General features: G+C 40.7%; 1 non-coding gene across 1 annotated transcript; it reads left to right on the top strand.

Annotated features, from left to right (window-relative positions):
- The first annotated feature begins 11,879 nt into the window (after nucleotides 1–11,879).
- LOC123388965 lies at nucleotides 11,880–11,983 on the top strand. Its single transcript, XR_006603469.1, has one exon. It is a non-coding gene; the product is annotated as a U6 spliceosomal RNA (small nuclear RNA).
- The last annotated feature ends 10,232 nt before the right edge of the window (nucleotides 11,984–22,215 follow it).

Raw genomic sequence — 22,215 nt, 5'->3', positions numbered from 1 at the left:
GGTAATTGCTTGATAAATTTTATATGGCCCACTTAAATGCACAGATTTCTCTTCTTTAATTTATATGGAGAACAGGGTGTCCTTTCTCTTCCCTTTCTTTCAGAGCACCAGAGGTGTACTCTTTCAGACTGAAAACCTGAAAAGCTCAGGACTCAGTTGCTTAAGCACAGCTGAGAGGACATATTTCAATTAAGATTTACATTTTGCTGTAGGTAGTAGACTGTCAAAAGTGGTTTAACCATATTTTTTCATTTAACAAGAAGACTACAGAGAGTGTTTTCTGGTGTTGGTTCAGAGTCTTAAGAAAGTCAAGTGAAGTATCTTAGAGGTTTTCATGGCTTTTTATTCACAGTTGCAAAAATTGCTGTTGGAGTTCTCACTATTAAGCCCACATTTCTGGCAGAAAGATAGAGGTAAAAGAGAATGATATCTTGTACGACTGATACTTTGTCATATGGTTACAATGTAACTAGAAAAGAGACAATAAAATATTTGATGTTGTTTTACGTTTCCTTGTTGTCAATCCCTCAGTGCTTTCTGATATTAAAGGAAAAAGTAGATGGATATTGACCTGGCAACTATCAACACCTGTCAGTCTCTCTTGGATAACCAATATCTCTATAATCTCTTCTTCCCAGTAAAAAACAAAATATATTCATAACCCACACTGTGCCATCTCAAGTTACTGCACCACGATAAAATTACAATGATTTTCAGTTGTTCCAAATGGACAGAATACCCTTCCTTATGATATCATGTCTTATATGATAGATAATTGGCTTGCTACCAATATACCCAGATGTGACTGTGGAAGAGACAGGAAAAAAATAATAATATTTATTCATTCCTTGGGTTGACCCTGTTTAAACGGATGCATTACTATTAGAAAAGGTTGGTTTGGGACATTGGAATGAATGTACTTAATGGGTCTGTATGTAATTGGGTTGGAGGAAATTTTTAATTTCTACAAAAATTATTAGAATTCTATCTTATTCTCTTTTGTTAATATTCACATGTTAACAAAGCCAACATTTTTGTCTAGCAGACAAGATCTTAAATCCTAACAAAACTCAATTTTTTCCTTTTTTTTTTAAGTTTGAGAGCCTCATGTTCTCTCATGCTGCTTTAAATCAACTGAAAAAAAAAAAAGGAGCTAAATGGGGCAGTAAGACCAGACTTTTTATTTTATTTTATTTATCTTATTTTTAATTAAAAAATTAAAGATTGTATTTATTTATTTGAGAGAGTGAGAGAGCATGAGTGGGGCAGGGGGATGTAGTGGCAGAGAGAGACTGAGAAGTATATTCCCTAATGAGCAGGAAGCCCGATATGGGGCTCGATCCCAGGATCTTGACTGAGATCATGACCAGAGACAAAGGCAGATACATGTGCAAAATCCCTTTTTTTCTGGGAAACAATACTTTACAAGACATGTTTGAAAAAGTACTGGGGGATCAACTTTAATCGGAGATACAAAAATTTAATTGACCTTTGTAAAGCTACAGGGATCCAAATGATGGGAATCCCAGCCCATTTAGGTTGTGGACCACAGAGTATTCTTCTCTGTAATATTTTATTTTCTTCCATGTCTACTAACTCCAGTCCAAGTTCACTGATATCTTTTTAGATAGTGCAAAACATGGTAAAGAATACCAAACGAGTGCCCAATATTCTACATTTATTACATCATTTCTAACATATAGAAGTGTGTTATCAAGGCTGGTTCTGTGAACGAACCTAGTTATACTAAAGTGTGTTTTGTTCTCCAAGAAATTAAATGCATGATTATCACACAATTATAAAATACTTGTGTCAAGAATTTTTATTCAAAAATTAATAAGAGAAGCAGATATTAAAACTAGTTCACATGGTTATTTGGGATATAAGCAGAGTTGTGCAGCAGAAGTGCTCTGCGCCCATAATTTGGGTTATAGAATGTATGTTCTCTAATGAAAAATCACTAACTTGCATTATTGTTAACAAGAATCTTGTGCATTACCATCAGTTTTCTACATTACAACCTCTTGCTCTACAGTTTGTAAATAACTTTGTCAATAGCAAGCTAATAAACGGGATGACTCCAATGGATTGAGATAATCTCCAGAGTTTCTGCTACATAATGCCCAGGACTCCATTGAAAGGACACCTAAGAATTTATTTTGCCCAAAAATTTGATCATTTTTTTCACTGTCCTTACCTATTTTCCAAACCTAGTCCTTTTGCTTCACCTTTCAGTCTACGGACAACCCTGTATCTGACTGACTTGTTAATTCTGGGAATGTTTTGCAGATTAATTTGCTTGCTAGAGGTGGTTCCTCTAATTGATGTCTAAGAACCCTAATTAGTTAAGAAAACTTTTTTTTAACATTTTCATTGCTACTTATTATTATTATTATTATTGCTAATATCTCTATTATAAATAATTCACAAGGGCATCTTTCTGACAAAAGACAAAGAGCTGGCTACTAGTAGAAAAAGTACATTTGACTCTGTCAGTGAAAGTGGTAAAGGGATTTGAGAAAATAAGGCAAAGCACTGGCATTATGTGTTAAAACTTTAAATATTATAGACACATTTACTTAATTTCTAATACTGTTGTTGCTTACAATAAAATAAGATGTTTTCCATGAACCACACATTACAGCAAATATATTGTTTATACAGATTAAATTTTCATGAAAAGGTATGCCTGGGTGGCTCAGTTGCTTAAGAAGCTGCCTTTGGCTCAGGTCATGATCCCAGCATCCTGGGATTGAGTCCCGCCTCGGGCTCCTTGCTCGATCGGGAGCCTGCTTCTCCCTCTGCCTCTGCCTGCCATTCTGTCTGCCTGTGCTTGCTCTCTTGCCCACTCTCTCTGATAAAGAAATAAAATCTTAAAATAAATAAATAAATTTTCATTAAAAAATTGTAAGTGTATTTTATTGTAGGATCCTGATAAGCATTTTGCAGATGAGAAAAGTGAAATTTAGAAAAGTATGTCTCTTCAAATCCCTCATAAAATATCTGGCCTAGATAGAAGGATATACTATCACAATTGAGGAAGATAATTGAGATTACTTAAAATGATAAACTTTACTGTATAGGGTTTTTTAAAAGTTTGCCACAGATTCAGATTCTTTTAAAATATATATCTTTTTTGTGTAAAGAGAATGCAATGAGAAGTAAAAAGAAAGTGATATATCAGTGCTACCAACTAATGGCTATAATATCATCACCTTATTTATGAACAATGAAACAGTGTGCAATATTTAAATAAAGTTAAATAAATTCCTATTTATTTTATATATTTATAAATTTAAATAAATTCCTATTTATTTATTATTAAAGAAATCCCTCTAACAAACAGTATGTTTTGAAGGTTGCTAGCAGGAAAGAGTTGTACTACATGGAAGTAATCAGAAAATGTGATCCAAAAGTCTGCTTTCAAGGGCGCCTGGGTGGCTCAGTGGGTTAAAATTCTGCTTTCAAGAAGCTATAACAGTAAGTACTGAGCATTAGCTATTATATGCTATGGATGAATAACTGAAATCTACATTTGAAACTAATGGTACACTATATGTTAACTAATTGAATTTTAAAAAGTTAATTTAAAAAAACCACTATTTTATAAAACAATATTCCCAACAGGCTTTTTTGCTTTAAAATACTCACTTTGTAATGAGAGTCATTACTTTTGTCTAGCCAATTCTTACACCACTGTTTATCCCTTCCCTGCTTTATCCCTTCCCAGTATCAATAAAGGCTCACTTGGGTTACCTAGAAGCCATGAGAAAGCTTGTAATAGATCTGGCTTGTTTTCACCAGCAATTTGACCACCATGTGCACAGGGAAGTCTATTGATAAAGGCTTTATTGCAATAAGTTGCAAATACATGGATGATTTTGAATTCTCTTCCTTGAGGTCTTGTTTCATGATAATAAATTTAGGGTGGCTTATTGGAATGGATGTTATTAACATATCTTCATAGTTCTAAGTACATGGAATTGTAAAATAGATTAATGAATGTGGCATTACTGACAACTGTCCTCATTTTGAAATCAAATTACAGTGTACTAAGATGAGGAAGCAAAGCAGATATGGGATTTTGAGTGAAATAATTTAAAAAAGTCTTAGGGGTATGATCAGACTATTGGGTAATTCAGTACAAAAATGTCAACTGATTGAGATTCTGTGTTCCCTGATTTCAGAGAGAAGTTAAGATAAATAAGTAACACGAGGAGACTAGGAAGCCAAACATAAGTGATAATTTTGTGCCAGGGTGTGTATACATCTGTTTATCTTCTTGCTTTACCACTAAGGTTGCTCCTAGAGGAGAGTTTAAATATGTGTTGGAGCTAATCTCTGTGGATTACACAAGAAACCACATCCTACAGCTCTCCCTGAAACACCCCTTATGATTTTAATGTAATTTGGTTTTTGCATTTTTAGAAATAACAAAATACTTTGCAAACTCATTTACTTTATTACCTCCACAAGTGAGTCAGCTGACTCCACATTTTAACACAGTGACAGTCACAGAGGAATGGAGGAATTAGTAGAGTTATCAATATATGTGCTTTTAAAAAGTATGACAGGGTAGCAGCTATTTCCAGGAACCAAAACATGGGTCAGCAGCTGTGCAGGAAAAGTGATGGAATAAATGACTCATTTCAGAGGAGTTCTATAACATATTAGTTCTATAATGTATCTTCAGCACCCAATTACCTGCTTTGATCTAAAGATAAGGATTTACAGTTAAGGTCCCATTTATGATTTGACTGGTAGGGTCTGAATCATGTTTACTATTGTTTTGACTATTACTTGAAACCTATAGTAGTACTTGGGATATGTGTTGTGTATTCTGTGAACATGTGCTATTTTTAGATTAGATAACTTCTGTCTCGAACCCCTGTTAATTTGTTTGTTTTTGTTTATTTGATAGTGGTTTCAGTAAATGGATATATCTGAAAAATTGCAAAGCCACTATTAAAATAAGTTATTATGATATATAGCATGGAATTGCACATTCCTCCTTTGAATCCGACAGAGCTTCACCATATCCTTAACAACTTGGGAAAAACATGCTATTATTTTTCTTTATAAAATTTCTCCTGTTAGGATGTGATGGTTGTCATCAGCAGTAACTCCTCTGAAGGCTTTGTCAAAAGAGTTGAAAAAATTGGAAAGGTGTGAATGAAGCTGTTTCCTGAATATAAAGAAAAGAGCATTGAAGTACAATTCACACTCTTACTTCTCCTTCTATGCTTTCAGATGTTTGACATTTGAAAATTTTGCTTCTAGAAGAGATGCCCTATATAATTCTTACTTTAAGGAGCAAGTTGCTTTTATAATTTTTTTATTATTCTACCATTCAAGTATTTCCATTTAAATTAAATTCAATACCATTTAAAAAAAATCAAAAGTGCAGCCAGTATTCAATTCCTGGGCTAAAAATTCTAGAAAGCTTTGTGTTATTGAACCTACAGGGTTTTTCTGTAGTTTTAACTCCTTCTTTCTGTGATTTTTCCCATTAGTCACGTAAGTGACTGCAATATAACAGACATTGAGGATAAAGAAGGACTGAATAGAACAATCCTTGGCCTCATGAAGTTGAGAATCTAGCAAGGGAGTCAAACAATTCAATCATTCAGAGACAATTTATTGAGTGCCTGGCCTAAGATGAGCACAACAAAACCCCAGCACAGAGGAATCATTTTAGTGGGAGAGATAGATAATAGGTAAGCCAACTTAAAAAAAAATCGTACTGGTGTTTCTTTAATAGTGATGCATATTTGAAATAAATAAGCACATTTTTAAAAGAGCAGTGATTGAGAAGAGGCTTTTTGACTGAGTGGTCCGAAAGGGCCTCCCTGAAAAATTCTGTTTTGAACAGATTTCTGAATAATATCAGCTAGGAAGCTGCGTAAAAATCTCAGGGATGGGTGATTTTTCCAGTCAAAAAACTGTAAAGGCTCCAAAGTCACAATAGAGCTATAAGTTTCTCTAATAAAGTAACTTCTGACAAAGAATGAGAAGAAATAACTAACCCAGGTTTGAAAGAAAAGGGACAGACTTTCTATGGAATTCATATTTAATTAAAGCTCTAAAGGACAAAAATACAATAGAGCAAAATTCTGGTCACGCTGATATACCTAATGAAAGTTCATAAACAAGGTGTGGGTAGCAAAGAGTGTGTGGAAATGTTGGTAAGAACAGTGGGGAAGAGTCATCCCTGAACATGTTCTTAAATGAAGCAATTCTTGTGTTGTTTTAAAGGGTAAATTGGAGTTTGCCTAAGTGATTAGAGAAGGATGCCTCAGCTTATGGAAGTTCAAAGCCATAAAGATGTGATAAACTACTGCAGACATTTTCATGTATATTTGTTGTTGCTTCTAGTAATGGTGATCTAAAAACTCCTACTTAAGACAACTAAAAATCCAGACAAAATAGCTTTTCAAATTAAAAATATCAGAATGATTATAAAAATTAAGTGTCAGATTACTGGGCCAAATTATGAAATACAATGAGAGCCTAGAGATATATGCCCTGAAGCCATTTTAGCTATGAGAGCATTTGAAACTGCTAAAACACACTGAGCTGTGTTGTTAATAGATCTTGATACTAGAGAAACAAAATTCAAAATCCAGCAGCAATCAAATTTGAGGACTTTGGTACAACCCAAATTTAAGTTGAGATCCTCAAAGCACAAGGAGAAGCAGAAATAAGACTATAGCCTACCTTGCCTTCTGTGTAAACTGAGAAAGTCAATCACTGAATTTGGAATATGATTGTCTTGTAGAGTCTCAGATATAAGAGCAAATCCTGCCAAGGAGGACCATACCATTATTATAGCTCTTAATTATCCCTACTCAATAAGAGTTTCAAATATAATGTCTTGAACATAGCAAAATGTAACAAAGCACACAAAGAAAAACCATTAACAAGATTTGATAGACAAAATGGGATTAAGTATGATGTTAAAATGATCAATAAAGATTGTAAAATGGCTTGATTACTCTGCTCAAAGAAATGAGAGGGGAAGCAAATTGAACAAAAAACTGAAACTAAAAATGATATTGAGAAAGGTTTTATAAATGAACCAAATGGATACTCTAGAACTTTAAAGATATGACAGCTAATTTAAGATACCACAGGGGTGCCTGGGTGGCTCACTTAATTAAACCTCCAATTCTTTTTCCTTTTTTTTTAACACCTTAATTGTATTTTATTTCTTTTATTTTGACTCAGTTCATGATGTCAGGGATGTGAAATAGAGCCCAGAGTTGGGCTCTGTGCTGAGCCTGGAGCCTGCTTAAGATTCTTTTCCCTTCTTTTTCTATCCCTCCCTGCGCTCTCACTTGCTCGCTCTCTCTTGCTTGCAAATAAATAGATAGATAAATAATAGACAAAGCAAAATAAAAGCAGATTATGAAAATAAATATGAAGATTTTGAAAGGAAAACAAGTTCAAAATAAAATAGAGAAGACCTACACAGCTAAAAGTTCATTCAGAAAATCTACTATTAAAGAAGTCAGTATGACACAATGTTAAGATATCAAAAGATTTGAGCATGTACTTTACAGAAAGGGTAATCCAAATGGCCACTCATATATAAAAACTGTTTATCTTTATTATGAATCTGGAATTAAATTAAATTAAATTAAAAATAAATTAAAACCTAAAATGACATACTATTACACACTTACCATATTGGGCAACAGTAAAATTGTCTTGCAAGAATGTGAAAGAATGAAAGTGCCCATAATAAAAACATATGAGGTAAGTTGGACAATATTTAGAAAACTTAAAAAACTTAAATAAATATTTGGTCCATTCCTAGAAATACAACATGGAACTAAATGAATATTTTCACCAGGATATGCAAACAGATGATTATAGCTATTTCATTCATAACGGCAGATCAGTAGTGGTCTATTTGCACAATGTTACATTAAATAAGAGAGAATATTAACAAACTGGGAGGAGGGGCTAAGTTGTTATCATAAACAGATCTTCTATGGTGCTGATTATGTTCTATTTCTCAAAATCTTAAGTTAAAACAGTTTTCAAATATATATCTAGATAGATAAATGATAGATAGACAGATATCCCAGAAGCTGCAATGCTAGGCTAAGACCAGGCTTTAAAGGGCTTTTCTATACTCTACTAAATACTTGAAACCATTCATTATATCATAGCTCAGTGTTCAAATCTCCATTTGTTTCCTCAGTTTCCTAATATTTATCTTAAGGTGACCTGATCCAGACTTTTGATCACCTTTGTCTAAATATTTCTATTGTAACAAAGTCCTTTTGAACACTGAGAGACTAAAACTTAGAAAAATACTCTGATTGTTATCTCACTAGAGTGGAAAATATATAGTTACCCATTAACTAATGATATCCATGTCTACATTAGATCCATGACATTTTTAATTCTTGGGAGCTTTTGGTTAAATGAATTTTTTAAGCTTCCTTTAAATGAAGCTTTAAGCCATCACCACATGAATAAAATTAAAGAACTAAATGAAAACAGGCCAAGTATTTACAGAGTCGTAGAATGTGCAGTGGAAAGAGTACAATTCTGAAATCATAAAGCCTAAATTAGTGTGATGCATCTTTACTAGCCATGTAATCATAAAGCAGTTATCTAAATGTGTTAGCCTCAGTTTTTTCACCCATGAAATAGTGATGATAATACTTATTATGCAGAGTTGTTGTGTGGATGTGATGAAGCATGGAGCATGAGAGTCTCATATTCCATGCTAAAATGATAGCTATTTTTATACTTATAATAATTCTAATAATAGTAATTAAATTGTTCAAAATGGTAATATTCATTTATATTGAGGCATTGTATTGACTATTCACAGACACATTTACCAAAATAAATTTCATTTTACTTTACCCCCTCTGAGGATATATATTCCCTAATTCAATATGAATCTCATTATGAATAATAATTATCATAATAAATATGCTGATTTTTCTTCTATTTATTTTTAGGGAAGTATCCTTTACTGTTGGACATAAAGAAACTTAAGCAAGTCTGTCTTATTCAAAATTTGCATGCTGCTTTCTTATGAAACTAGATTATAGAGTTGTATGAAATAAATTCATGCAGTTAAGACATTTATGTTTGGAAAACTGGGTGGTCAGTTTAGTATTTCAAAATATTTTAAACTTAAACCTTAAAACTGAGCTCTTTCAGCCTTATTTATAGACCATCCTTCATGCTTCATAAGTACTCCTTCATTGTAAACTAATAGTTTTTGTCACAGTGTATATAACAAAAATGGATTTTATATTCTATTATTTCAGAGTTAGTTGCAGTTTCTACTTCCTTACTTCCTTTTTTGAAAAATAGATTAATTCTACAAAAAGTTTTTTCCAGCTTTATTGAAAAATAATCGACATATTATAATTTGTAAATGTAAGAAATGATTTCTTATAACATTGCAAACTTTTAACATTGTGTAAATTTTGTACAATTTGATAAATTGGCATACATCTGTATTGCAATATAATCTACATAAAAATGTTAATACATCTACTATCTCGTATAGTTGCCACTGTTTTTTATGCATGTATCGTAAGGAATTTTAAGATCTACTCTCTTAGCAACTTTTATGTATATAGTATAGTAGAGATAAACTTCAGAGGTCTTGTGGGTTTTGTTCCAGACTGCCTCAATAAAGTGATTATCTCAATAAACTAAGTCAAATTATTATTTTTTTTTGGTTTCCCAGTGCATATAAAAAATTATGTTTCCCAGTGCATATAAAAAATAAACACTATACTGTACTGTTCCAAAGCATTATGTTTTTAAAGAAAAACCATGTATATACCTTAAGTAAACTAGTTCTGAGTTTTCAGTGGGTCATAATTACTGATCACAGATCACCATAACAAATACAATAATAATGAAAAAACTTGAAATATTGCAAGAATTACCAACATGTGACAGAGAGACACAAAATGAACAAATGTTGTTAGAAAAATGGTGGCAGCAGACCTCTTTTATACAAGATTGCTATAAACTTTCAACTTGTAAGAATGTGATATATGCAAAGTTTAATAAAGGGAAGCACAATAAAAAAAAGTATGTATATTTTATTAACTATGATCATCATGCTGGACATTAGATCCCCAGAACTTTTTCATATTATAGTTGCAAGTTTGCACCCTTTGACCACCTTACTCCACCCCACGTTTGCCCCTTCTCAACTCAACTCTACGTTTCCATTAGTTTGCCTTTTCCTCAGATTCTGTATGTAAGTGATATCATAATACATAAATTAAAAAAATATATAAAATCTTTGAAATATTTCACTTAGTATAACACCTTCAAGATCCATCCATGCTGTTGCAAATGGCAGTATTTCTTAATTTTTCATGGTTAAGTAGTATTCCATAGTATATTTTTACCATACTTATTTTATTCATTCATCCATTAATGGATACTGAAGTTATTTCCATCTCTTGCTTAGAGTTAATAATTTTATAGTAAACATAAGAGTGCAGATATGTCTTTGAATAGTGACTTCGTTTCCTTTAGATATATACCTGAAGTGGGATTACTGAATCATATGGTAATTTTACTTTTAATAATATGAATAATCTCCATACTGTTTTCCATACAAATTTATATCCATATCACAGTGCATAAGTTCCCCATTTTCCCCAATATTTACCAAAATTTGTTAGTTTCAATTTTTGGGTAGTATGTATTCTAAGAGGTAGTAATATCTTGCTGTGTTTTTCAGAGGTAAACAACAACAACAACAACATAATGACTTTGCCCTGAGTTTTTTACGTTGAGCATTTTTAATGCTCCTGTTGGTCATTTATATAACTTTTTTGAAAAAAAAATGTCTATTGAGATCCTTTTGCTATTTTTTAGTTTGATGTAATACCATTTATTATTTTTGCTTTTTTTGCTTGTGTTTTTGGTCTGGTATCCAGAAAACTATTGGCAAGACCAATGTCAAGGAGAATTTTTCCTATGTTTTCCTTTAGGAAATGTAGTTTCATGCATCACCTTTAAGTCTTTAATCTATTTCAAGTTAAGACTTATGAGTGATATAAGGATCCAGTTTCATACTGTTTATGTGACTATTCAGTTTTAAATATCATTTATTGAACAGACTATCTTTACCCATTACATATGTTGGCCCCTGTCAAATATTAGGTGACTGTATGAAAGGATTTATTTCTGGACTCTCAATTCTGTTCTACTTGTTTATGGGTCTGTTTTTATGCCAGTATACTTTATTGTTTTGAGCTTGAGGGCTTTGTAGTATAGTTTCAAATCAAGAAGTGTAATTTCTCTTCTTCATTCTTTCTCAGAACTGCTTTATTTGTTGTCTTTTATGGTCTCATATAAATTTTAGGATTCTTTACTTACTTCTGTAAAAAAATAATATTGGATTTTTTTAAAGATTTTTAATTAATTTATTTGACAGAGATGACAAGCAGGCAGAGAGGCAGGCAGAGAGAGAAGAGGAAGCAGGTTTCCTGCTGAGCAGAGAGCCTGATGTGGGGCTCGATCCCAGGACCCTGGGATCATGACCTGAGCCGAAGGCAGCGGCTTAACCCACTGAGCCACCCAGGCGCCCCTAACATTGGATTTTTGATAGGAATTGGATTTACAGATGGTTTTTGCAAGTATGGACATTTTAACAATGTTAATTCTTACCATTCATAAATATAAGCTATCTTTCCATTTGTGTCTCCTTCAATTTCTTTATCAATGTCATAGTTTATGGAGTACAGATCTTTCATCTTCTTAGTTAAATCTATTCCTAAGTATTTTGTTATTTTTGATACTATTGTGAATTAGATTGTTTTCTTCATTTTTTCAGATAGCTCATCATTAGAGTGTTAAAATGCTCCTGTCTTGTGCTTACTTTGGCAGCACATATACTAAAATTGGAATGATGCAGAGATTAGCGTGATCACTGAACAAGGATGACATGAAAAACTGGGAAGCATTCCATATTAAAAAAAATGAAACAAAACAAAATTCTTGTCTTTTATATATTGATCTTGTATTTGGAAGCTTTACTAAATTTGTTTATTCAAATTTTTTGTGAAATTTTTAGGATTCTTTAACATGTAAGTTCATGTTATCTAAAAAAAGAAAATTTTACTTCTTCCTTTTTTTTTTTTTGGAGTCTCTTATTTCTTTGTGTTCCTTGTTTCTCTGGCTAGGACATCCAGTACTATGTCAAATGAGAATAGTGAAAGTGGACACACTTGTCTTTTTTCTGATCGTTAAGGGGAAAACTTTCAATCTTTTTTGTTTGAACATGAGATTAGCTCTGGGTCTGCAATATTTTTTTCTTTAATGGATTTTTAAAATTATTTTTTAAAATTTTTTATAAACATACAATGTGTTTTTATCCCTAGGGGTACAGGTCTGTGAATCACTAGGTTTACACATTTCACAGCACTCACCATCACTCACCATAGCACTTGCCTCCCCAATGTCCATACCCCCACCATCCTCTCCCAACACAACTCTCCCCAGCAACACTCAGTCTGTTTTGTGAGATTCAATTTATGGTTTGTCTCCCTCCCAATCCCATCTTCTTTTATTTTTCTTTTCGTATGCCCGAAACCGCCTATGTTGCATCTCTACTTCATCATATCAGGGAGCTCATAGGATAGTTGTCTTTCTCAGATTGATTTATTTCGCCATGCATAATACCCTCTAGTTCCATCCACGTCATCACAAATAGCAGGATTTCATTTCTTTTGATGGCTGCATAGTATTCCATTGTACATATATACCACATCTTATTTATTGATTCATCTGTTGAAGGACATTTAGGTTCTTTCCATAGTTTAACTATTGTGGACATTGCTGCTATAAACATTTGGGAGCATGTGCCCCTTCAGAATGCCACGTTTGTATCTGTAGGGTATATACTCAGTACTACAATCACTAGGTCATAGGGTAGATCTATTTTCAGCTTTTTGAGGCACCTCTACGCTGTTTTCCAGAGTGGTTGCACCAGCTTGCATTCCCACGTACAGTGTAGGAGGGTTGCCCTTTCTCCACATCCTCGCCAGCATCTGTCATTGACTGACTTGTTCATTTAGCTATTCTGAACGGTGTGATGTGGTATCTCATTCTGGTTTTGATTTGTATTTCCCTGATGCCGAGTGATGTGGAGCATTTTTTCATGTGTCTGTTGGTCATTTGGATGTATTCTTTGCAGAAATGCCTGTTCATATCCTCTGCCCATTTCTTCATTGGATTGTTTTTCTTAGGGTGTTGAGTTTGATAAGCTCTTTATAGATTTTGGATACTGGCCCTTTATCTGGTATGTCATTTGCAGATATCTTCTCCCAGATAACTTCTGACAGTCATCTTTTGGCTTTGCTAACTATTTCCTTTGCTGGGCAAAAGCTTTTTGATCTGATGAAATCCCAATAGTTCATTCTTGCCCTTGCTTCCCTTGCCTTTGGCGATGTTCCTAGGAAGAAGTTGCTGCTGCTGAGGTCAAAGAGGTTGCTACCTGCTCTCTCCTCAAGGATTTTGATGGATTCCTTTCTCACATTATGCTTCTTCATCCATTTCCAGTCTATTTTCATGTATGGTGTATGGAAATGGTCTAATTTCATTTTTCTGCATGTGGCTGTTCAATTTTCCCAACACCATTTGTTGAAGAGGCTGTCTTTTTCCATTGGACATTCTTTCCTGCTTTGTTGACGATTAGTTGACCATAGAGTTGAGGGTGTATTTCTGGGCTCTCTATTCTGTTTCATTGATCTATGTTTTGGGGACAGTTCCCTACTATCTTGATGATGACAGCTTTGTAATAGAGCTTGTGGTCTGGAATTGTGATGCCAACAACTTTGGCTTTCTTTTTCAATATTTCTCTGGCTCTTCGAGGTATTTTCTGGTTCCATATATATTTTAGGATGATTTGTCCCATTTCTTTGAAAAAAATGGATGGGATTTTGATAGGGATTGCATTAAATGTGTAGATTGCTTTAGGTAGCATAGACATTTTCACAATATTTGTTCTTCCAATACAGGAGAATGGAACATTTTTCCATTTTTTGTGTCTTCTTCAATTTCTTTCATGAGTACTTTAGAGTTTTCTGAGTATAGATTCTTTGTCTCTTTGGTTAGTGTTATTCCTAGGTATCTTAGAGTTTGGGGTGCAATTGTAAATGGGATTCACTCCTTAATTTCTATTTCTTCAGTCTTGTTGGTTTATAAAAATGCAACCAATTTCTGTGCATTGATTTTATATCCTGACACTTTACAGAATTCCTATACAAGTTATAGCAGATTTGGAGTGGAGTCCTTTAAGTTTTCCACATACAGTATCATATCATCTGAAAACAGGGATAGTTTGACTTCTCTTCTGCCAATTAGGCAAAATTTGGATGCCTTTAATTTCTTTTTATTGTAGATTGCTGAGGCTAGGACTTCTAGTACGATGTTGAATAACAGTGGTGATAACAGACATCCCTGCCGTGTTCCTGACCTCAGCGGAAAAGTATTCAGTTTTTCTCCATTGAGAATGATATTTGCAGTGGGTTTTTCATAGATGGCTTTGATAATATTGATAATATGTGCCCCCTATCCTACACTTTGAAGAGTTATAATCAGGAAGGGATACTGTACTTTGTCAAATGCTTTTTCAGCATCTATGGAGAGTATCATATGGTTCTTGTTCTTTCTTTTATTGATGTGTTGTATCACATTGATTGATTTGCAGATGTTGAACCAACCTTGTAGCCCTGGAATAAATCCCACTTGGTCGTGGTGAATAATCCTTTTAATGTACTGTTGAATCCTATTGGCTAGTATTTTGGTGAGAATTTTCGCATCTGTGTTCATCAAGGATATTGGTCTGTAGTTCTCTTTTTTGATGGGATCCTTGTCTGGTTTTGGGATCAAGGTGATGCTGGCCTCAGTAAAAAAGAGTTTGGAAGTTTTCCTTCCATTTCTATTTTTTTTTGGAACAGTATCATGAGAATAGGGATTAATTCTTCTTTAAATGTTTGGTAGAATTCCCCTGGGAAGCCATCTGGCCCGGGGCTTTTGTTTGTTTGGAGATTTTTGATGACTGTTTCAATCTCCGTACTGGTTATGGGTCTGTTCAGGTTTTCTATTTCTTCCTGGTTCAGTTGTGGTAGTTTATATGTCTCTAGGAATGTATCCATTTCTTCCAGATTGTTGAATTTGTTGGCATAGAGTTGCTCATAGTATGTTCTTATAATTGTTTGTATTTCTTTGGTGTTGGTTGTGATCTCTCCTCTTTCATTCATGATTTTATTTATTTGGGTTCTTTCTCTTTTCTTTTTGATAAGTCTGGAAAGGGGTTTATCAATCTTATTAATTGTTTCAAAGAACCAGCTCCTAGTTTCATTGATTTGTTCTATTGTTCTATTGTTTTTTTGTTGTTGTTGGTTTTTTGTGGTTTTTGTTTCTTTGTTTATTTGTTTATATTTCATTGATTTCTGCTCTGATCTTTATTATTCTTCTTCTCCTGCTGGGTTTAGGATTTCCTTCTTGTTCTTTCTGCAACTCCTTTAGGTGGAAGGTTATGTTGTGTATTTGAGATCTGAGAGAGAAGCGTGGTTGCACACGTCTGTCGCTGCGCTCCCCAGGAGCAAGTCTGGGGAAGGCGCAGCACGCCTCCACCAGAGAAGAGAAGGAGCCGTTGGACTTGTGGTCGGGAAAAGGTCGGGAAGCAGGATAGCCTGCCCTGGCAGGAACAGCAGGCCGGTGTCAAGACAAATGACACCCGCTCCCTGTGTGGAGAGATGGAAGCCTGGCTGCTAAGGAGACATGAAGGGACGACAAGGACAGGGACGTGTGCTCCACTCTGAGGAAGGAGTCTGGGCAGAAGGAAGGCCTGTCCTGTGCCTCTGTTCCCAAGGGGACAGAATCTCCTTGGACAACTGTCCGTAATGCAGACTTGGGCTAACTACCTGGAGCCATACCCAGAACTCGCAGAAACAGCTCCCTCGAGAAATGCGCATCAGAAGCCATCTTCCTCCAAGATGTGACAGCGTTGTCTGTGGCAGGGGGTGTGCCGGGAAAAGAGTGGGGACAATCCCCGAAAGCTCCCCATTCCAGTAAAAGGCAGTGTTCAGGGATCCTGTCCCTCTCCTCTCCAGTGAGGAAGGCACTGACCTAGTCCGCGAGTCTGCCTGAGGGCCAAGGCCAAAGGCCAAGTGTGCATTGAGTGCCATCCTAGGCCACGAACACTGATGCAGGGTTGTGGCTGTGTCTGTTTACTTCGGCCTGGCATGGTGAACCCAGGGTGCCAACATGGAGCCCAGAAAGCAAGGCCAAAGAGGCACCAGCTCTCCCACGGCTCTTCTTCCCTGCCGCAAAAGAGCCAACGACCAAAGCCTTGCTGAGGAAGCAGCAGGGAAGGGCGGTTTGCGCCAAGCTGAAAACCTCTGCGAAAGCATAGCAGTCACTGGGAAATCAGAGTCGGTTCTGTGGGCTGCTGTTGTTGCTTGCCTTAGCCTAGTATTCGCAGCACGATGGGAGAAACCTGCATAGAGCAAAAGCCTCTTTGCCGGGGCATCCGCTCTGGGAAAGCACAGCATTTTTTGGGAAATCAGAGTCGGGTCTGTGGGAGGCTGCCTGCTGCTTGCCGGCGCTAGTCTCCACAGCACGGTGTGATAAACACGCATGGAGCGAAATCCTCTTGACCTGGACATCTAGTCAGCCTGAGAGAGAAGCGTGGAGGCGCCTGTGGAAAGAGCCTTAAGGAAAGGGACACGTCTGTCACTGCAGCGCGATGGAAGCCTGGCTGCAAAGGAGACACAAGGGGAAGATTAGGACAGGGGAAAGGGCTCCACTCTCAGGAAGGAGTCTGGGCAGAAAGCCTTTGGTCTCAATGAGACAGCAGCTCCTTGGCCACTTGTCCGTGGTGGAGACATGGGCTTGCCACCAGGCGCCTACCCTGAACTCGAGAAAAAACTCCCAGAAAGAACTGGCCATCAGATGCCGTCTTCCTCCAGGATGTGAAAGCTTGGAGGAGGCACGGGGTTTAAGGGGAAGGAGAGGGGACAGTCCCCCAAAGCTCCCTATACAGTGCACGGGGTGGTGTGCAGGGATCGGTAACCTCTCCTTTCCTGTGGGGAAAGCACTGGCCTAGTCCGCGAGTCCTACTGAGCGCCTGAGCAAAAGGCCAAGCGATGCCTACACGGAGAGATGGTAGTGTGCATAGAGTCCCATCCTAGGCTACGCACGCTACTGCACGGTGGTGGCTGTGTCTGCTTAGTTCGGCCTGGCAGGGTGAACACAGGACGCGAACATGGAGCCCGGGAAAGCAAGGCCCAAGTGGCACCAGCTCTCCCACAGCTCTTCTTCCCTGACGCGACTGAAGCCTTGCTGAGGAAGCAGCGGCGAAGTGCTGTTTGCTCCAAGCCAAAGCCTCTGCGAAAGCACAGCATTTGCTAAGAAGTGTTTTGCGGGCTGCTGCTGCTTGCCTGAGCCCAGTCTCGCCTTGGGAGAAACGCGCATACAGCGAAAGCCTCTTTGCCTGGGCATCTCCCCTGGGAAAGCACAGCATTCGTTGGGAAACCAGAGTTGGGTTTGGGGATGCTGCTGCTGCTTCCCTGAGCTAGTCTCCGCAGCACAGTGGAAGATACCCGCATGGAGCGAAATACTCTTTGCCCTAGCATCCCCTCAGCATGAGAGAGAAGCGTGGTCGCACACGTCTGTCACCGCGCTCCCCAGGAGCAAGTGTGGGGAGGCGCAGCAGGCCGTCCCCGGGGAAGAGAAGGAGCCGTTGGCTTTGGGGTCGGGAAACGCTGGGCTAGCCGGATAGCCTACCGTGCACGAACATTTCTCCCTGTGCAGAGAGAAAGAAGCCTGGCTGCTAAGGAGACATGAGGGGACGACTAGGGCAGGGGCACGTGCTACAGTCTGAGGAATGAATCTGGGCAGAAGGCAGGCCTGTCCTGTGCCTCTGGCCCAAAGGGGACAACATCTCCTTGGCCACCTGTCCCAAGGGCAGACGGGCTTGCCCCCAGGTGCCATACCCGGAACTCGCAGAAACAACCCCGTGGAGAAATGGGCAGTCAGATGCCGTCTTCCACCAATATGTGGCAGCGATGTGGGTGGCAGGGGGTGTGCCAGGGAAGGAGTGGAGACAGTCCCCCACAGTTCCCCATCCAAGTGCCCGGGTCATGTGCAGGGATCCTGGGGACTCCTCCTGTCTCCTGTAGTGAAGGCACCGGCCTTGACCACGAATCTGCCTGAGCAAAAGACAAAGCTTTACCTAGGACAGGAGATGGTAATAGGCATAGAGTGCCATGCTAGGCCACGCACGCTGCTGCAGGGTTGTGACTGTGTCTGCTTAGTTCGGCTTAGCAAGGAGAACCCGGGCGCGAACTTGGAGCCCGGGAAAGCAAGGCCCAAGAGGCACCAGCTCTCCCGAGGCTCTTCTTCCCTGCCGCGACAAAGCCAAAGACCAAAGCCTTGCTGAGGAAGCAGCAGCGAAGTGCGGTTTGCGCCAAGCTGAAAACCTCTGCGAAAGCATAGGAGCTGCTGGGAAAACAGAGTCGGTTCTGTGGGCTGCTTTTGTTGCTTGCCTTAGCCTAGTATTCCCAGCACGATGGGAGAAACCCGCATAGAGCAAAAGCCTCTTTGCCGGGGCATCCCCTCTGGAAAAGCACAGCATTCTTTGGGAAATCAGAGTCGGGTCTGTGGGATGCTGCCTGCTGCTTGCCGGACCTAGTCTGTACAGCACGTTGTGATAAACCCGCATGGAGCGAAATCCTCTTGGCCTGCTCATCCCCTCTGCCTGAGAGAGAAGCGCGGTGGCGCCTGTGGAAAGAGCCTTAAGGAAAGGGACACGTCTGTCACTGCAGAGCGACGGAAGCCTGGCTGCTAAGGAGACACGAGTGGAAGATTAGGACGGAGAAAGGGCTCCACTCTGAGGAAGGAGTCTGGGCAAAAAGCCTTTGGGCTCAATGAGACAGCAGCTCCTAGGCCACCTGTCCGTGGTGGACACATGGGCTAGCCACCACGCACCTACCTGAACTCGAGAAACAACTCCCAGAAAGAACTGGCCATCAGATGCCGTATTCTACCAGGATGTGGAAGCTTGGAGGAAGCACGGGGTTTAAGGGGAAGGAGAGGGGACAGTCCCCCAAAGCTCCCTATTCAGTGCACAGGGCAGGGTGCAGGGATCCTGTCACCTTACTTTCCGGTAGGGAAAGCACTGGCCTAGTCCGCGAGTCCTACTGAGCGCCTGAGCAAAAGGCCAAGCGATGCCTACACGGAGAGATGGTAGTGTGCATAGAGTCCCATCCTAGGCTACGCACGCTACTGCACGGTGGTGGCTGTGTCTGCTTAGTTCGGCCTGGCAGGGTGAACACAGGACGCGAACATGGAGCCCGGGAAAGCAAGGCCCAAGTGGCACCAGCTCTCCCACAGCTCTTCTTCCCTGACGCGACTGAAGCCTTGCTGAGGAAGCAGCGGCGAAGTGCTGTTTGCTCCAAGCCAAAGCCTCTGCGAAAGCACAGCATTTGCTAAGAAGTGTTTTGCGGGCTGCTGCTGCTTGCCTGAGCCCAGTCTCGCCTTGGGAGAAACGCGCATACAGCGAAAGCCTCTTTGCCTGGGCATCTCCCCTGGGAAAGCACAGCATTCGTTGGGAAACCAGAGTTGGGTTTGGGGATGCTGCTGCTGCTTCCCTGAGCTAGTCTCCGCAGCACGGTGGAAGATACCCGCATGGAGCGAAATACTCTTTGCCCTAGCATCCCCTCAGCATGAGAGAGAAGCGTGGTCGCACACGTCTGTCACCGCGCTCCCCAGGAGCAAGTGTGGGGAGGCGCAGCAGGCCGTCCCCGGGGAAGAGAAGGAGCCGTTGGCTTTGGGGTCGGGAAACGCTGGGCTAGCCGGATAGCCTACCGTGCACGAACATTTCTCCCTGTGCAGAGAGAAAGAAGCCTGGCTGCTAAGGAGACATGAGGGGACGACTAGGGCAGGGGCACGTGCTACAGTCTGAGGAATGAATCTGGGCAGAAGGCAGGCCTGTCCTGTGCCTCTGGCCCAAAGGGGACAACATCTCCTTGGCCACCTGTCCCAAGGGCAGACGGGCTTGCCCCCAGGTGCCATACCCGGAACTCGCAGAAACAACCCCGTGGAGAAATGGGCAGTCAGATGCCGTCTTCCACCAATATGTGGCAGCGATGTGGGTGGCAGGGGGTGTGCCAGGGAAGGAGTGGAGACAGTCCCCCACAGTTCCCCATCCAAGTGCCCGGGTCATGTGCAGGGATCCTGGGGACTCCTCCTGTCTCCTGTAGTGAAGGCACCGGCCTTGACCACGAATCTGCCTGAGCAAAAGACAAAGCTTTACCTAGGACAGGAGATGGTAATAGGCATAGAGTGCCATGCTAGGCCACGCACGCTGCTGCAGGGTTGTGACTGTGTCTGCTTAGTTCGGCTTAGCAAGGAGAACCCGGGCGCGCGAACTTGGAGCCCGGGAAAGCAAGGCCCAAGAGGCACCAGCTCTCCCGAGGCTCTTCTTCCCTGCCGCGACAAAGCCAAAGACCAAAGCCTTGCTGAGGAAGCAGCAGCGAAGTGCGGTTTGCGCCAAGCTGAAAACCTCTGCGAAAGCATAGGAGCTGCTGGGAAAACAGAGTCGGTTCTGTGGGCTGCTTTTGTTGCTTGCCTTAGCCTAGTATTCCCAGCACGATGGGAGAAACCCGCATAGAGCAAAAGCCTCTTTGCCGGGGCATCCCCTCTGGAAAAGCACAGCATTCTTTGGGAAATCAGAGTCGGGTCTGTGGGATGCTGCCTGCTGCTTGCCGGACCTAGTCTGTACAGCACGTTGTGATAAACCCGCATGGAGCGAAATCCTCTTGGCCTGCTCATCCCCTCTGCCTGAGAGAGAAGCGCGGTGGCGCCTGTGGAAAGAACCTTAAGGAAAGGGACACGTCTGTCACTGCAGAGCGACGGAAGCCTGGCTGCTAAGGAGACACGAGTGGAAGATTAGGACGGAGAAAGGGCTCCACTCTGAGGAAGGAGTCTGGGCAAAAAGCCTTTGGGCTCAATGAGACAGCAGAGAAAGGAGGCGACAGGATCCCTGCACACGGCCCGTGCACAGATTATGGAGCTTTTGGGGACTGTGCCCACTCCTTCCCCTTTAAACCCCGTGCCTCCTCCAAGCTTCCACATCCTAGAGGAAGACGGCACCTGACTTCCTGTTCTTTCAGGGAGCTGTTTCTGCGAGTTCAGCGTAGGCGCCTGGTGGCTAGCGCATGTCTGCCCCGGGGATAGGTGGCCATGGAGCTGCTGTCTCCTTAGGCCCAAGGTTCAGGACAAGCATGCTTTCTGCCCAGACTCCTTCCTAAGAGTGGAGCACGCGCCCTGCCCTACTCATCCCCTCCTGTTTCCTTAGCAGCCTGGCTTCCGTCTCTCTGCACTGGGAGCGGGTGACAGTAGTATTGCCACCGGCCGCTGTGTCTGCCAGGGCTTGCTCCCTGCTTCGCAACCGTTTCCAGACCAGAAGGCCAAGGTCTCCTGCACTTTCCCGGTCAGCGTGCTGCACCTCAACAGACATGCTCTTGGGGACCGCAGTGAAAAGCGTGTCCCTTTCCTTAAGGCTCTTTCCACAGGCGCAACCGCGCTTCTCTCTCAGGCAGAGGGGATGCCCAGGCAAAGAGGCTTTCGCTGTATGTGGGTTTCTCCCACCGCGAGACTGGGCTCAAGCAAGCAGAAGCAGCCCACAGAACATTTCTCAGCGAATGATGTGCTTTCGAAGAGGCTTTGGCTTGGAGCGAACAGCACTTCGCTGCTGCTTCCTCATCAAGGCTTCAGTCGCGTCAGGGAAGAAGAGCTACGGTAGAGCTGGTGCCCCTTGGGCCTTGCTTTCCCGGGCTCCATGTTCGTGTCCTGGGTTCACCCTGCCAGGCCGAACTAAGCAGATACAGCCACAACACTGCAGTAGCCTGCATAGCCTAGGATGGCACTCTATGCACACTACCATCTCCCAGTGTAGGCATCGCGTGGCCTTTTACTCTGGCAATGAGTCGGATTCTCGGACTAGGCCAGTGCTTTCCCCACAGGAAAGGAGAGGTGACAGGATCCATGCACACTGCCCGTGCACTGAATAGGGAGCTTTGGGGGACTGTCCCCACTCCTTACCCTTAAACCGCGTGCCTCCTCCAAGCTTCCACATCCTGGAGGAAGACGGCATCTAACTCCCCATTATTTCAGGGAGCTGTTTCTGCAAGTTCA

Source organism: Mustela putorius, unplaced genomic scaffold (genome assembly GCF_011764305.1).
Source record: "Mustela putorius furo isolate JIRA1106 unplaced genomic scaffold, ASM1176430v1.1 tig00003931_pilon_pilon_pilon, whole genome shotgun sequence".
NCBI classification, from domain to species: domain Eukaryota; kingdom Metazoa; phylum Chordata; class Mammalia; order Carnivora; family Mustelidae; genus Mustela; species Mustela putorius.
Note: the sequence above shows the minus strand (reverse complement) of the source record. Positions and strands in the feature narration are given on the sequence as shown.